The sequence below is a fragment of the Ambystoma mexicanum genome, chromosome 7p (genome assembly GCF_040938575.1).
Source record: "Ambystoma mexicanum isolate Mex_15411 chromosome 7p, UKY_AmexF1_1, whole genome shotgun sequence".
In the NCBI taxonomy this organism is placed as follows: domain Eukaryota; kingdom Metazoa; phylum Chordata; class Amphibia; order Caudata; family Ambystomatidae; genus Ambystoma; species Ambystoma mexicanum.
The window spans coordinates 628,652,351-628,667,513 of NC_090939.1; the positions used below are offsets into that span (position 1 = coordinate 628,652,351).

Here is a 15,163-nt window from a genome sequence, read left to right on the forward strand (position 1 = left end):
GATACACGACTATCATGGTCACCATTGACTTGTTCACTCATTTGGCTCATTTCACACCTCTGTATAAACTGCCATCATCATCAGAACTTGCTGGAATTTTCCTGGAACACATATTCCGGCTACACGGTCTTCCTTCCAAGATAATATCGGACAGAGGACCTCAGTACACAGTTTTGGAAACATCTTTGTCGAATATTAGGAATTCAACGCACCCTCTCTTCAGGCTATCATCCCCAAACCAACGGAGCTACCGAACGTGTCAATCAAACCTTGGAACAATATCGTCGGTGTTTTGCCACCAAGGTCCAGGATGATTGGTCTCTTTTGATTACTGTGGCTGAATTCGCTTATAATAATTCGGATCACACGGCTGTAAAAACCAGTCCCTTTTTCTGTAGCCAGGGGTTTCATCCTTCGGTTCTACCGTCGGTTCTCCCCCATTCTACACCGGTTCCTATAGTCGATTCCTGGATTGAAACACTCATCAATGTACAAAAGGAAGCCAAAGAACAGCTAGAAAGAGCCCGGAATCAGACCAAACGCTATGCGGATTCAAAGAGAAGACCAGGACCCTCCTACGTAGTAGGCGATAAGGTGTGGTTATCCTCTAAACTGCTGCCTCGACACTTACAACCAAATAAACTGGCTCCCCGATATTATGGACCCTTTACTATAAAAGAAATCATCAACCCAGTGGCCTTCTGCCTTAAATTGACAGATTCCTCGAAGAAGATCCACCCAGTATTCCATACATCTCTAATAAAACCATACATCCAGAATTCTCAGACTAACCTTAGACCTAGTCCTGTCCTAGTCAATGACCAACTGGAATATGAAGTCTCCCGGATATGTGACTCCAGATATAAACGTGGTCAGCTACAGTACCTGGTGGAATGGAAGGGATATCCACCCAGTGAACGCACGTGGGAACCCATCTCCAATTTAAATACACCCAGGTTACTCCGAAGGTTTCACGTCATACACCCGGGCAAACCTGGCGGGACAGGATTTCGGAGGAGGCATGCTGTCATGATCCATCGGACACGCCCCTTCTGGTCCTTGTCACGTCGGGGCTTGCACTCCGTTGTACTACCAACATGGCCGCTACACTGAGTGCTGCCTACCAGTCTTCACGCTCATTGCCGCACAGACGATAACTTAGCCACACTCCCGCGCGTCTCAACACTTCTGTTAGCTGTGGCTAGACGTGTGCTCCGAAGTTCGCCCTTTCGGGACTTTGCTATTCTTCCTAGTTCCCGGAACCCTGCTTCATTCTATCCTCTCTCCTTCTACCTACCCTTCTCCTGGAATCCGTGCACCGCCTCCGAGTGCTTCCTTCCTTACTTATTCCTGGACTTTCTGGAGTTCAATATCGATCCCGGACAAGAAGTGAACGAACGCTGGAAACCAAAGACGGCCGAGCGGGTTTGTACAAGACCCGAACCATAAGGAAGAAAACAGGTGAGAAAGGGAGAAACCTGTGACAATGAGCTGTCTGGGGTACCACATTCAACTTCCAGAGAAGTATCCAGACCACTGGCATCCTTTAAGGTATCCACCAAATCTTTCATTCTGGATTCTTGAGATATCAATTCCTCTGGAACACCAGGAGTGCCATACTGCAGTCCAAACCCATAACTTGAACTTTCCTCCACCACATCTTCCTCATAAATATAGGTTGTGGATTTTAAAAAGTCTTCTTTCCAGAGGCTTGTAAACCTTCGACTTTTCCAAAAAGGATGTCAATAGCTTCGGCTGGGTTGATTTCGGCGTCTAAGAACTCAAATTAGATTCTTTCGACAAAGTCAATTGGATTGGAGGAGACTACTCCCTTCGAGGCGTTTAAGCCATGAGAGGCACACAATGTGCCTTTGTAATCCTTCGAATAGCTCGAAGCCCTCAAATCTTTTTCAAGGCCTTCAACGACCTGCTGTCTGGGCTCTTGCGCGCCCAGTTAACAGTCTTTTCTGACTCCCTGTCAGCCAAAAGCGCAATGGGATTGCGAGTCTGTCAATTTAACAGAAATGGCTGATACCACTGCCTTCTCAAACCTTTTTAACATTTGTAGACAGAACTTTTCCAATTCTGCCACACTAGACCCCTTTTTTTGGAAAGCGTACCAGTTTCCTATCAGATGAGGAATTCGACAAGGACGACCAGGAGCGATAATGCCTCTTTTTAGATCTCCTCGATGAAGAAGAGCAGGAATGGTTAGATCTTGAACATTTAGCTCATTTAACGTGCTTCTTGACCTGGTGCCGAGACCCCTCCCTCGAACTTTTATATTTGGCTGATCTTTATGTGGCGGTCACCAAAGATGATTTCAGGGAGGGTTTGCCAAAAGCAAGTTTTCCCTTGCTCTCCTTTATCGCTTTTCCAGTCATAGACTGGCACAAGCCACAAGCTTGGATGATGGGGCCCGACCCCAGGCACCAGAGACATACCCAATGCGGATCGGTTATGTGTGATGCTGGAAATGCATCTGGGGGACAGGGCCTCTGAATCCTTGTCCTTTTTCTGTTTTTACCGTGTGTTCTGTCATGTTTTTCTGCCCAGGAGTCCCTGTGGGACTCCTGGCAGTGCAGCTCTCTCTTTTGGTTTGGTGAACAGACCCATGGGATACCCTTATGGCACCCATGGGTAGGGGTACAACCCTGTGCCCCTAGTGTATGTTTTTGGGCACCTGTGGGTGGCCCACAGAGCAGGGTATGGGCTGGTGGCAGCTCCATGCTGAATTTGACAGGTGCTCTGGGTGTCCTCCATTTTGGGATACCCAGGCCCTGCCATTGGGATCAGTTGGTTCCTGATAGAAAACAAGATGGCCCCTGTGGCCTCTTGCTTTCTATTGCCTGTTATCTTGTTTTCCCAAAGTCCTGGGAAGCCCTGCCTCTGTCCCTTCCCACTGACTGGCTGTTGGGTGGAAGTTCCATATATGGTGTTGTTGTGAAGGCCCAGCTAGACTGACTGGAGCCTTCCCAGTGACTGTATGTTGTGGGTACCTCCTGTGGGTGGGACCTGGGTGAATGGAGTGTGTGACCAATATACACTCCTTGTTGTGGTTGTCTGGTTTCTGGCATGAGAGACAAAGACTGAGACAGCCCTGCCCGAAACTGGCCTGAATGCAGTGTGTAGTGTTGAATGGCTGGGTACTTGTCCCAATCCACATTCCTTGTTGTGAGTGTCTGAAAGGGAGGAGTGTGGCCTGAATGCACTGTGTGCCTGATTGGCTGACTGACTGCATGAATGCCCTTCTGTATGATTGGCTGCTGAGTGTGTGCCAGCAGTGTGGATGAGAGGCAGAATAGTATATCTGGGGACCTCTCACCCCTGGTAGTTGTTCAGGAACGTTCAAAAGCGTTCAGAAGCGTTCTGGAGTTGAGTCTCCACTCTAAGAGTAACTGGAACTGCTGATCCTCGACGTCCAGCTGGAAGAAGAAGACTTGCTGTGGCATTTGCTTCGACCGATCCGAAGGCTGACGAGATCGTCGAGGGCTGACCCGAGAGAGGACCTGGTAAGGCGCCCTCTTCCCGTGCTCCGAGGGACCATCGAGCACCGCTCCATCTTCGCCGAAGCGCGCTGGAAGACAGACCCTCGAAAGGCTGTCGACCCGAGACGGGACCGCTGAGGAGATCGAAGTGAAGCACCCGAACATCGACGCCGTCGAAGTCCATTGCCGTCGACCAGGGTTCGCAGGTTTGTGAAACCGCTGGAGGCCCGTCGAAGTTGTGTTGCCCAGCCGTGGGAACCACTTGACGCCGTGCCGCCGACGACCGGAGCCGTCCGCTCCTTTGCCTAAGAACATTCAATCGAAGGACTCTCTCGACCGCATCGTCGACCGCTTATCCTACCGGAGAGAGTCGAGGCCGACCAACGCGCCGAGGAGAAACCTGCCGGTGGGTTTCCCGCCACCCGACGACCTCAAAGACTCGGACGACTCGACGCCCTTGCTGGGCTTCCGTCTCTACAATCTTTGCGGTCCAGAACTATTGTCATCGAGGTGCCCCGCACACCTCTGCCTTGCAGGACGCCGACGCCGACGAGCACCGCTCGGACGAAGCTGCCGCCTCTTTGACATCGTTCTACCTCGTTTGTCGACGGACGTCCGACACCCCGTGCCTCCCGCTTGAAAGGGAAGGCATTCAAGAAGGGCCGTCGATTCCCCGTCGCCGAACAGCGAGTCCCTCGACGTTTGTCGACGCCTCTTCGAGGAACTCGACTCCACCAGGTACATTGGGGGGGTAAAAACATTCTAGGAGAGAATAAGACTTGCAGAGCAATACATGGACTGGACTTGTGCTATATCTTCCTTACAGGTTGCCCAGGTGGGGGGGATCTCCACACAGAACTGTGCCTAGTGGTAGGGGTCAGTATTCTGCCTATTGCTCAACCATCTTATTTTCTCTCCTCTCTCTATTGCTGGTTTCACTCTATTGGTCTGTGTGATATTGTACAGTATTGTTCATGCACTTCAATGAGATCTAGGGTGGCACCACTTTAGGATTGTAAATATTTGTCATTGTAGATTTTGCCAGAGTACAAAGTGAGTTATCATGATAAATGTACATAACCTTAACTTTTGATTATATAAAGACTGTGTTCTAACCAATACAGAGTGTGGATATTCCTTTGTGGGGGCTTGGGGGATACACTGTACTTAAGAACCAGCCTGCATCACCTCCTGAGAAGCTAGGCCTTGATTGCTCGACCATTGCTACCGAATAGAGAATCTTGGCTGGGGTCTCCTGTACCTCTCCTCCACCATATAGGGAGCGGAAGTACAGACACCCCCCACCGGTCGTTGAGACCCGTCTCTCACATTATGGACATTTTCGCAGAACACTCAGCACATCTCTTGGAGCCCGTTTTCGGGGTATGAGTCGAAACCTTTCCTAACTATGAACTTTTTTAACACGTACAGGTGAAGAACCATTTCAAGCTGTGCGCAGAACTGAGGCAACGGGCGCAGTGTGTGCCTTTTATACCAGCGTACAACGTCACAATCGAGGAGGACGGAGGCCCTCGAAGGACACAAGGTCAACGTCGACAACGCACAGCGCCTTCTGCTGGAAAAAAAAAGTTTCCAAGCTGCAAGCAGGATATCGAAGTATATAAAAGATGAGGAATAAGTGGGAAGACACAATGGATTCGAAAGATGGTTTAGTGAAGACAACATTTCCAGATTCCCTTACATTGTACCAATGGGACTGAGGAAAGTGTTTAGTTTGGGATATCGAAAAGGATCGTCTTTCAGTATAAATTGCTCTGATTTTATAACCTTAGGGTTCACAACCCTAGATCTAGTATCTGGTTTAGAGCCATTACAAATGACAATAAGCCATGACCGCTTTGGCACATTGGGAAGAATCTTCCTGTTAAGAGGAAAAATACTGCAGCTCATCCTACGGAATCTCACCACCATGGGCCCCGTATCCTCCCGGGTGATCGTCCCGCAGTAAACCACCCCCAGGGTTGGGATGAGGAGGCATCTGCCTTCCCCTGGTCACCTGGGAGAAGACTTTAGGCAGGGTTTCAGAGAGGGATCCATGGGATTCTTCACAATGTATGGAAGAACTCAGATATCCAGAATGATAAAGGCCAGATGTTTGTTAAACAGCATATTAGACAGACCCTCAAGCATATTGTGGTTGAGGGTCAGGGATTGAATGAACTTTGTTTAAAGTATCTTGGTCGTTTTTTTGACAGGTCTGGTAAAACAATTTTTGTGGATTCTTGGGATCGACTGAGCACCGTAATGAGATTTTCCTTAACAATAGATGTGTTGCGGATTCTCAAAGAAATAGGGTTATTACATTTTTCTTAATATAGCAAATATATTTTAGATGTAAATGAGATTTTAAAACTATATTGTTGAAATTGTGTTTATATTTGTTTATGAAACATTGTGTGAATAGGAATTTTATGGAATACTGATGAATGTAATTATTTTTTTTATTTTTTTATTTTTTTTTTTTTGTATATAATCTATATTAGATTTTTACAAAAGGAGTTCTCGTATCCCTGACATAGGAAATGTTAAAGTGTTGAAAGTTACATACTAATAGAAGTTTTAGAAGATTGTTAGTGTTAGTGTTTACACCATCCAAAATTTATCAAGATTAATTGGCTTTTCTCGTTAGATGTCAGAAATGTCAGAGATGGCTAATCTTTTCCATAATGATGTTCAGTAGTTTTGTCGTCGGGATTAGCCATCTAGTTTGGGCTCCTGTAATTAGGCGGTTCCACCACATATCTTCATCGTTGATATAAGAGTTTGTAAACAAGGGACCAAAAAAAACGTCCCTTTCCTGTGCGATCGCAGGGCAAACCATCAGGAGATGTCTTATGGATTCTGTAATTTCAGAATTTTTACAGAGACGACATGATTTCTCATTAGTAGCAGCTCGGATAGCTAGAATTTCTTTTGTAGGAAACAAATTAAGACGAGCTTTCAGTAGAGTTTTCATTGACAGCTTACTGGGATATTTTTTACAGTATTCCATAGGCTCTTTAAGTTTGTTAAAGATGGGTGGTAGATGGGTTAGCAGCTTGTTTGATGTTGCTTTTTCATTCGTATTTGTCCAATCTAACCACTCCATTTTTGATTTTATTCTTAACGGATTCTCGATTAGTAATTATTTGGATTATGTGAATTTTATGGAAGTACGATAAATATTTATTTGTATTATGCGAAATGCCCGATTTTGGTTGATGCACAATAATTAAAAAGTATGTTCATGCACTAAAACATTTCTAGTATGATCATGTCATTAAGTATCTATTTTTGACATACACAGTCTTTTATATTTTGCATAGGGCTTGGTTTCCAACTTGAGACTAGGAACGAAGGAACCAGCCCAAGTAAATTGTCAAAACAAACACACAATATGAATTATATGGAAAATCTGATGTGCACATATTCTTGAAGATAGGATGAAGGGTGATCCACAGCTTCCTTAAGTACATATATCGCTTTTCTGATAGTTTTCGCCATCCCGAATGCAACCTGGAAGAGGCTAGTCTGGAGCAGGGGCTACGGTTACATGTGTTTGTGTCATGTACTGTGACATGTCATGCAACATTGCTGTGTTAAGATTGATGTTTTGTGCTCCAAAGCATCTTGGCCGGAAATGTTTACATGATACTCTTAAAGTACACCTTCTTTCTGCCTTGATGGTGGTGCATGTACGTAGACACGTACGCACATGTACACATCTGTTTCGACTTAGATTTGTTTCCATCCTTGCATTTCATTTCAACTCTTCCTTTCAAATATCAATTATGACACAGAGGCTATTTTTCATTGAGTTTTAATCATTTTTCACCTTTATGTGTTCATTACACAATGTCGGGCTCCTAAACTATGTATTGTATTCTCAAATAAATCTAGACCTGATAGGATGTCATAAAGTTCTACTTTTTAACGTGCACCGTCCTTCTGCATTGAGAAATGCGCGTGGGAGAAGACAATTTCCGAGAGACCTACACACACCTGCTGGACTTTATTATGTGAGACAGACCGGAGACAGCACAGTGGCAAAGTAGGCAGGACATAGCATGTAACATGGATTAGCATAGAATATTAGAACATGTCAACACAGTACAAATGATTTTAAGACTGTACATTCCAGATAACAGAAACTTAACATAGCCCCTGAGCCCGCCCGCCTCATTACAACAAAGCAAAGAACAAGTTACTTTCTTACCTGGTAACGTTCTTTCGATGGGATGGTCCGACGACGTATTCCATATCTATGACAGGTAATGTGCACAGCTGTGCTGCTTCGGAAAATCTTCGGTGTCTGCGTCCTGCGTCGATGACGTCGATGCGCCGTCCCCGAGGACCTCGTCCGACGGCCGACGTCACCCGATGAGATAAGTAGGACGCACGACGCCCATAGCCTCAGTTATAGTTTTTTCCCAGAACGTGTGCCACCAGTATTTTGCCAGTCAGACACACAAGGCCTTGCGGAACGCAAGCTGCAATCGCAAAAGAAATTCTGCAGCGGGGGAGGGAGCGATATGGAATACTTCGTCGGGCCATCCCATCGAAAGAACGTTACTAGGTAAGAAAGTAACTTGTTCTTCGAGGGGATTGGGTCCTCCGACGTATTCCATATCTATGACAGACTCCCAAAGCAGTACCAAGCAAGGAGTTGGGAAAAGAATTTAGAACACACATTTAGCATGCCCAATCAAATTGCGGAATATAGGACTGCCTTGCCAAAGGCCAGATCCTGCCGTCTGATGGAATCGAGGGAGTAGTGACGTACAAAGGTATGTACTGAAGCCCAGGTGGCTGCATCACAGATTTGACGAATAGGAACACCCCTCTGCAGGGCAGTAGACACAGTCACTCCCCTGGTAGAATGGGACCGCAAGCCAGCCGGAGGGTCCTTACCCGCCAAGCGGTAACACTCGGAGATAGCTAAAATAATCCAACGAGACAAAGTAGTTTCATCACAGCTTGTCCCAAACGCTTTCCAGCGTAACCAATGAAAAGTTGACCGTCCACTCTGACCCGGGACATGCGCAAAATATAAAAGCTCAACGCTCTCCTAGGATCAAGCCTATGGAGCCTCTCCTCTTCCTTACCAGGATGTGGAGGTGGATAGAACGCCGGAAGAACAACCTTCTAGCTCAAATAAAATTCCGAAACCACCTTCAGAAGAAAAGAAGGACGAAATCTAAGGACAACCCTGTCCTTATGAAACACAGTGAAGGGTGGCTTAACTGAAAGTGCCTGTAACTCACTCGCTCTCCGAGCGGAAGTAACCGCAACCAAAAACACAGTTTTAAGAGTTAGCAGTCTCAAAGGGCAAGAATGTAAAGGCTCAAACGGAGCACCCATAAGAAACTTAAGAACAAGGTTCAAATCCCAACCGTGCACCAGAAAAGGTGACGGAGGGAACACATTAGTGAGCCCTTTCAAAAACTGAGAAATTAAAGGAATCTTAAAATAGGAACTCTCTTCAGACGAGCGCTTAAATATGGACAGCGCCGCCAGGTAACCTTTAATGGTCCCCACTTGCAAGCCCCTTTGGGCCAAAGAAAGCAAAAAAGACAGAACCATGGGAATGTCATATTCAAAAGGATCCACATTCTTAACTCTGCACCAGTCGCAAAACTTTCTCCAACGGCAACGGTACAGAGACTTTGTTGCTGGCCGCCTGGCCGAGAGCAACACCTTCATCACGTCTTCAGGGAGGTCCCAATCCGTATACCTCAACCTTTCAGAAGCCAAGCATGAAGGTTGAGGGATCTGACCTCTGGATGGAGAACCTGACACCCCTCCCGTGAGAGCAGATCGTCTCGGTAGGGAAGATGACATGGAGGGCAGATGGACAAGTCGAGAAGGTCCAGGTACCACGTCCTCCGGGCCCACGCCGGAGCAATGAGGATCATCCGGGAACCGAACCCCCGTAACCTCCGCAGTACTTGCGGGATGACGGGGACTGGAGGAAACGCATACAGCAGTGGGAATGACCACTCCACCACGAACGCGTCTCCTAGGGCTCCTTTTGGAGGAAATTCCTACGAGCAAAACCTTTCGCACTTCCGGTTGACACTGGAGGCGAAGAGATCTACTCGAGGGGTCCCCCAAAGGCAAAGATCTCCAGGAGAATCTCCTGAGCCAGCTCCCACTCGTGAGAGACCGTGCTCTGCCTGCTCAGAGCATCTGCCGTCTCGTTGTTGTCTCCGGCTAAATACACAGCCGAGATCGAAACTTCCTGCTGGATGGCCCAGAACTCGAGCTGCATCGCCTCCCTGCACAGAGGAAGTGACCCCCCCTTTTTGTTGAGGTAGTGCATGGCCACCGTGTTGTCCGTTAGAATCAGGACACTCTTTCCTCGCACAGTCGGCAGAAAAGCCTTCAGGGCAAGCCTGACGGCCCTCAGCTCCAACAGATTGATATGGTGTCTGGACTTCGACGGAGACCAACGACCGCTGACGGTCAACTCGTTGGCATGAGCTCCCCATCCTGTGAGGGATGCGTCTGTCACGATCGTCACCTCCGGCCAGGGCAGCCAAAATGGGGCCCCGTTCATCAGATTGCCTTCGACGGCCCACCACAGAAGGTCCTGGGCGACCGAGGGCGGCACCTGAACAGGGTCTGACAGCCTGCCGGAGGACTGAGACCACTGGAGCTTGAGTGCCCACTGCAAAGATCTCATCCGCAGACAAGCCTCTGGCACCAGAAGAATGCAGGATGCCATGAGGCCGAGCAGTGTCAAGAACTCGGACGCTGGGAGATTCTGGGCAAGTTGAAACTTGTGCACCATCTGCTGAATGTGAAGAGCCCTCACCTGGGGAGGAAAACACTGCCCCAGGGATGTGTCGAGCACTGCTCTGATGTACTGGAGTCGCTGCGTTGGTGTCAAATGGGACTTCTTTAAATTGAGAGAGAAGCCCAGCTTGTGAAGGGAGTGGCTGGTGACGGACAGATGATCCAGGACTTGCTCCCCCTGAGCAACCAATCGTCCAGGTAGGGGTAGACGTGAATCCCCCCTTTCCTGAGATGCGCTGCCACCACCACCATGAGCTTGGTGAAAACCCTCGGGGCGGAGGTCCATCCGAACGGCAGGACCCGGAACTGAAAGTGCGAGTCGCCAACCGCGAACCTCAGGTACTTCTTGTGCTTGGGATGGATCGACACATGAAGTAAGCATCCTTGAGGTCGAGAGACACCAACCAGTCCTGAAGTTGAAGAGCCTGGAGGACTTGAGAGAGTAACCATCTTGAACTTGTCCTTCCTGAGGAGTTTGTTCAAACAGCGCAAGTCCATGATGGGTCTCAATCCCCTGTCTTTCTTCGAAATCAAAAAATAAGGGGAATACCATCCCTTGTTACTCTCCGCTACAGGCACCAGTTCTATGGCGCCTTTCTCCAGCAGGGCTTGAATTTCCTGCGCAAGGAGCGGATCCGGACTCTTCAAAGAGAGGTTCCCCAGTGGATTGTCGTGAGGCCTCTGCCAAAAACGAAGACAGTAGCCGTGGGCTATGATCTCCAGAACCCAACCGGCGAACCATGGAACCTGGCGTCATGACTGAGTGGTAGCGGCTGCGGCGTTGCCTGAGGACAGAGGCAACTGCCCGAGCGGCCTTGGCACCTCGAGTACCCTTGTTTCCACCTCTGGCACTCTTACGGTGGCCTCTTTGACTGCTAGCTCCTCTCGCTTTACTGAAGCACGAGTAATAGCGAAAGGAACCTCCCCTCCATTGCTGTCCCCTAGGATGAAAAGGCAGAGGTTGGCGAACTGCAGCGCCCACGACTTCGCTGCAGCTTTGGAGGTCTGCAACCTCTCAAGGCTCTCGTCAGCCTTGCTGCCAAAAAGATGGACACCATCAAAGGGCATGTTGAGGAGCCGGACCAAGACTTCCTCAACCACGCAAACCTGCGTATTAAGGTGCTCGCCGCCATGGACCGGCTGACACAATCTGCCATGTCCAAACCCGACTGAACGGCCTTACACATGGCATCCTTGCCATCCTGAACCATAGCAAGGAAACCATCCCGTTCGTCCCATTCGGGAATACGTTCAGCCGCTAAAGCAACACAGTTCCACATAGTGTGTGTGAAACGAGACAAGGCACATGTGGAGTTGGCCGCCTGAAGCGCCATACCCCCTGAAGAAAACACTTTCTTCGCCCAGCCGTCAAAACGTTTGTCGTCCCTATCCGGAGGGATGGTAGGATACGACGCCTGCTTTGCCGGGGCCGTAGCCGCCGGCACCACCAAACTCTCCGGAGTGGGGTGCCTCGACAAGTAGCAGGGGTTGCTACTGGCTGGACGGTATTTTCGCGACAAAGACTTGCCCACTGCCGGGAGACTCTCCGGAGCAGTCCTAGCCGCCGCCACCCTTCTCTGCAGAGCCATATGAAATGGCAAAACCGGGTCAGTGGGGGGACCAAGATCAAGAATGTCCGTGAGATCATCCTGAACGAACTCCCCTGGGGGAGCTGACCAACCCAAGTACTCGGTGACCCGAGACATAAGGCGCCGATATGAAGAATCGGCATGAGTGCCAGGCTCCGGCCTACAAAACTCCACCTCCGGAGAGGTGTCCAGTCCACTGGCATCATGCAGTGACTGCCTCAGGTCATCAAACTGGCTATGGCCCGAGATAAGCTCATCTGGAACCGTAACCGGAACCAAGCTGTCATCAGAGCCTTTATCCCCTGCTGAAATGTACTCCAGGCAGGGAGAGGAAGACCTCTGGGGACCAAAGCAGTGTCTGACCTTAGCCAGAGCCTTTCTAGGGGCTAACCCCGTGCCACGGGGCCCCTCCGACACCAACGCCTCAAAAGGCGATGAGGGCGCCGAACGAGTCAGAGCTGGCGTCGACAGAAAAGGCGTCGATGTCGAGCGAATCGACGTCAGCTGAAGCGCCGCCACCATCGACTGCGTCGACACAGGCCTCGAAGCCGGAGCTCCGAGCGTGTCTCTCGACGACCTAGGCGCCAACGGCATCGACGACCCCCTCGGAGGCAGAGCCTCGAGAGAAATCGTCGACGACCTTGGGGCCACAGGCGTCGACGTCTTCTTCGAAGACGGCACAGGATCACGCGGTCTCGAGCGCGTCGAGGACCGGGACCTGGAATGGGCATGGCGAGAACAGCTACCCTTGTCTGAGCGGGACCTCTCCCGCGAGCCGTGCCGACCACCCAAGCCCGAAGGCGTACGAGCGGTGTCTCTCGACCGGTGCCGACCGACCCCACTCGGAGGCGCGGACAGACCGGTGTCCTACAATTCAAGAATCGCTAGCATCTGCTTCCCGAAGGAAGCCCATTCCTCCGGTGTCGCTTGCATGGAGGGGTAAGCGACCCGCCGACGGGCGGAGTCCTCGGAAAAGGACGGGGAAGGCGACCGATGCTGGCGCTTCCGGGAATGCCTCGAAGAGGCGGAGCAGTGGCGAGACCGACTCCTGGAAGGAGACCCACTGGACTTCCGACGATGACGCAGAGAGTCGCCCCTCGATTCATCCGTCGAAAGCCCCGCAGACCTCGACTTCCGGGGCTCAGACACCCGACCTACCGACAGCTTCTTCTTGCGTTCCCGCAAGGCCTTTGCCGTGAGCGACTGGAAGTCGACACAGTCGTCGGTATCGTGGGCCTCCCCGAGGCACCAGAGGCAGTCGTCGTGCGAGTCCGTGACCGACATCCTGGACCCACAGTCGCCGCATTTCTTGAAGCCCGGATGTGGGGTTGAAGACGAAGTAGACATCGCCACGAACAGGTCTTCACAAAAAAACAAACAGGTTCAACGAACCGAGAATTGAAAACGGCAAACTCCAAAGAGTCGAGGCGTACCGAGATTCACGAAGCGAACACGTTCGCGGAAAAAACAGAACTGAGGCTATGGGCGGTGTGCGTCCTACTTATCACATCGGGTGACGTCGGCCATCGGAGGAGGTCCTCGGGGACGGCACATCGACGTCATCGACGCAGGACGTAGACGCCGAAGATTTCCCGAAGCAGCACAGCTGTGGACATTACCTGTCATAGATATGGAATATGTTGGAGGACCCATGTCATGAGCATGGGTCATGCCCCTAGATTAGCCTCTAAGAATTCGTGGACCACGGCTTATCATGCTTGGTCTGTAACAAGGAAAAAACCATGTCTAGGCTATAGGGCAGAAGACACTTCCTCATTACCTAAGATCGCGGCCTAGTGGTCCTATGGGAAGTGATAGTGATGGTCTAGTGCTTCACACTTGCTGCACATATAAGACCCTCCCCGCTCATACTCCGCGCTTTGCGTCGTCTGCTTCGCAGTGTACGCTTACCGCGGTGCCAGTTCCAGTCACAGTTTTCCTCATCCCATTCTTGAAATATCCTTCACCGTAGTTTCCATTGTTCCCTCTGAAGTTAGCCTTGTAACTTCCCAGTCATTACCACAGTATTCCATAGTGTTCGTTTTTTCAGTCAGCATTATCGGCAGTTGCCTTCACGTCTGCCGCAGCACTGTTGCCGTGCTCATTCCTGTCAGCGGAATATTTTTGTTGAATCTCCGTCAGCTGTTTGAAGTTCGTTGTCTTGTCAACCTACATTTATCGTAACTATTGGCTGTTAATGTTTATTGTGCGCACTTGTTTTAGCGATCACTAGATTGGCAGTGTGCATTTTCCAGTCAGTTGAATTACCTTGTTTTCGTGTCAGCTGTAAGAAGTTGTTCCCCTGTCAGTCAGCCTTCTACACACACTGTAGGGAACTGCAGCCCTGTGACAAAGGCTTGAGTTATCATATATTGGGTGCTACAATTTTTCCAGTCAGCGGAACCAACTAGGGCCATATTAGTTAGCTGTTGGAAGTTTTCTCCCTCTAGTTAGCATACCACACATTCCGCACGAGGCTAGTGTTTATGTAAAAAAGGCAAGCACATTGTTGAGAGTGTAAAGGTGTAGTTCACCTTGGTTGTTAATGTCAAGAGGGGAATCACTATACATTTTCTCAGCAGTTGACATTTTCTGATCACTTGTTCACACGCACATATAGGCGTTCCTCATTTTTGGTTTAGGAAGGTTAGGAGTTCCTTGTCTTGCACGTTCTATTGTTAACGGAACGGCTCCAATTGTGCTATTCTTGTCAGGGATAGTTTCTATCTCCTTACCTTCCCCCAACAGCTCTCTCTCTCATATCACGCACACTAGTGGTCCTTACTCCCTTTAGAAAATTACACCTCATCTCCATTCTTCAGAACAAGCGCCCCTGCATAGAAGCAGGATGGAGAGCTCACCAACCAATAATAAAAGGTAAAGACCCTAGAGAGTTAGAGAAGTAATTACTGAATTGTGCATTTGACAAGCATATTGAGGATTGCTGAATGTTTTTTCTTAGATAACCTGACTACATAGATTTACAACGCACACTAAGAATAGTACAACCTGATTTTCCAGAGAAGTGCTCCCGCAGAGTTTATTAGGTAAGCGTTACAACCCAATCCCCTCGAAATATCTATACTGCAGTGGTTTATACGCCCCATAATAGGTATGCCGCGTATAATCAATGAAAAAAAGCCAGGTCGCTACATATGATGTGTATTTGCCCCCTGCAAGAGCCGTAATGTTTTCCCAGGCCAACATTTTCCAAAGTTTCCCCCACCACATTGCTACAACTGGGACATCCACTTACAGGGAAGGAGACACACACTTCTTTCAAACCTT

At 49.3% G+C, this 15,163-nt stretch overlaps 1 protein-coding gene across 5 annotated transcripts in view; it reads right to left on the reverse strand.

Annotated features, from left to right (window-relative positions):
* Positions 1 to 15,163, reverse strand: part of UNC50 (unc-50 inner nuclear membrane RNA binding protein) — a 529,462-nt gene that overhangs the window by 359,663 nt on the left and 154,636 nt on the right. The window lies entirely within an intron of this gene.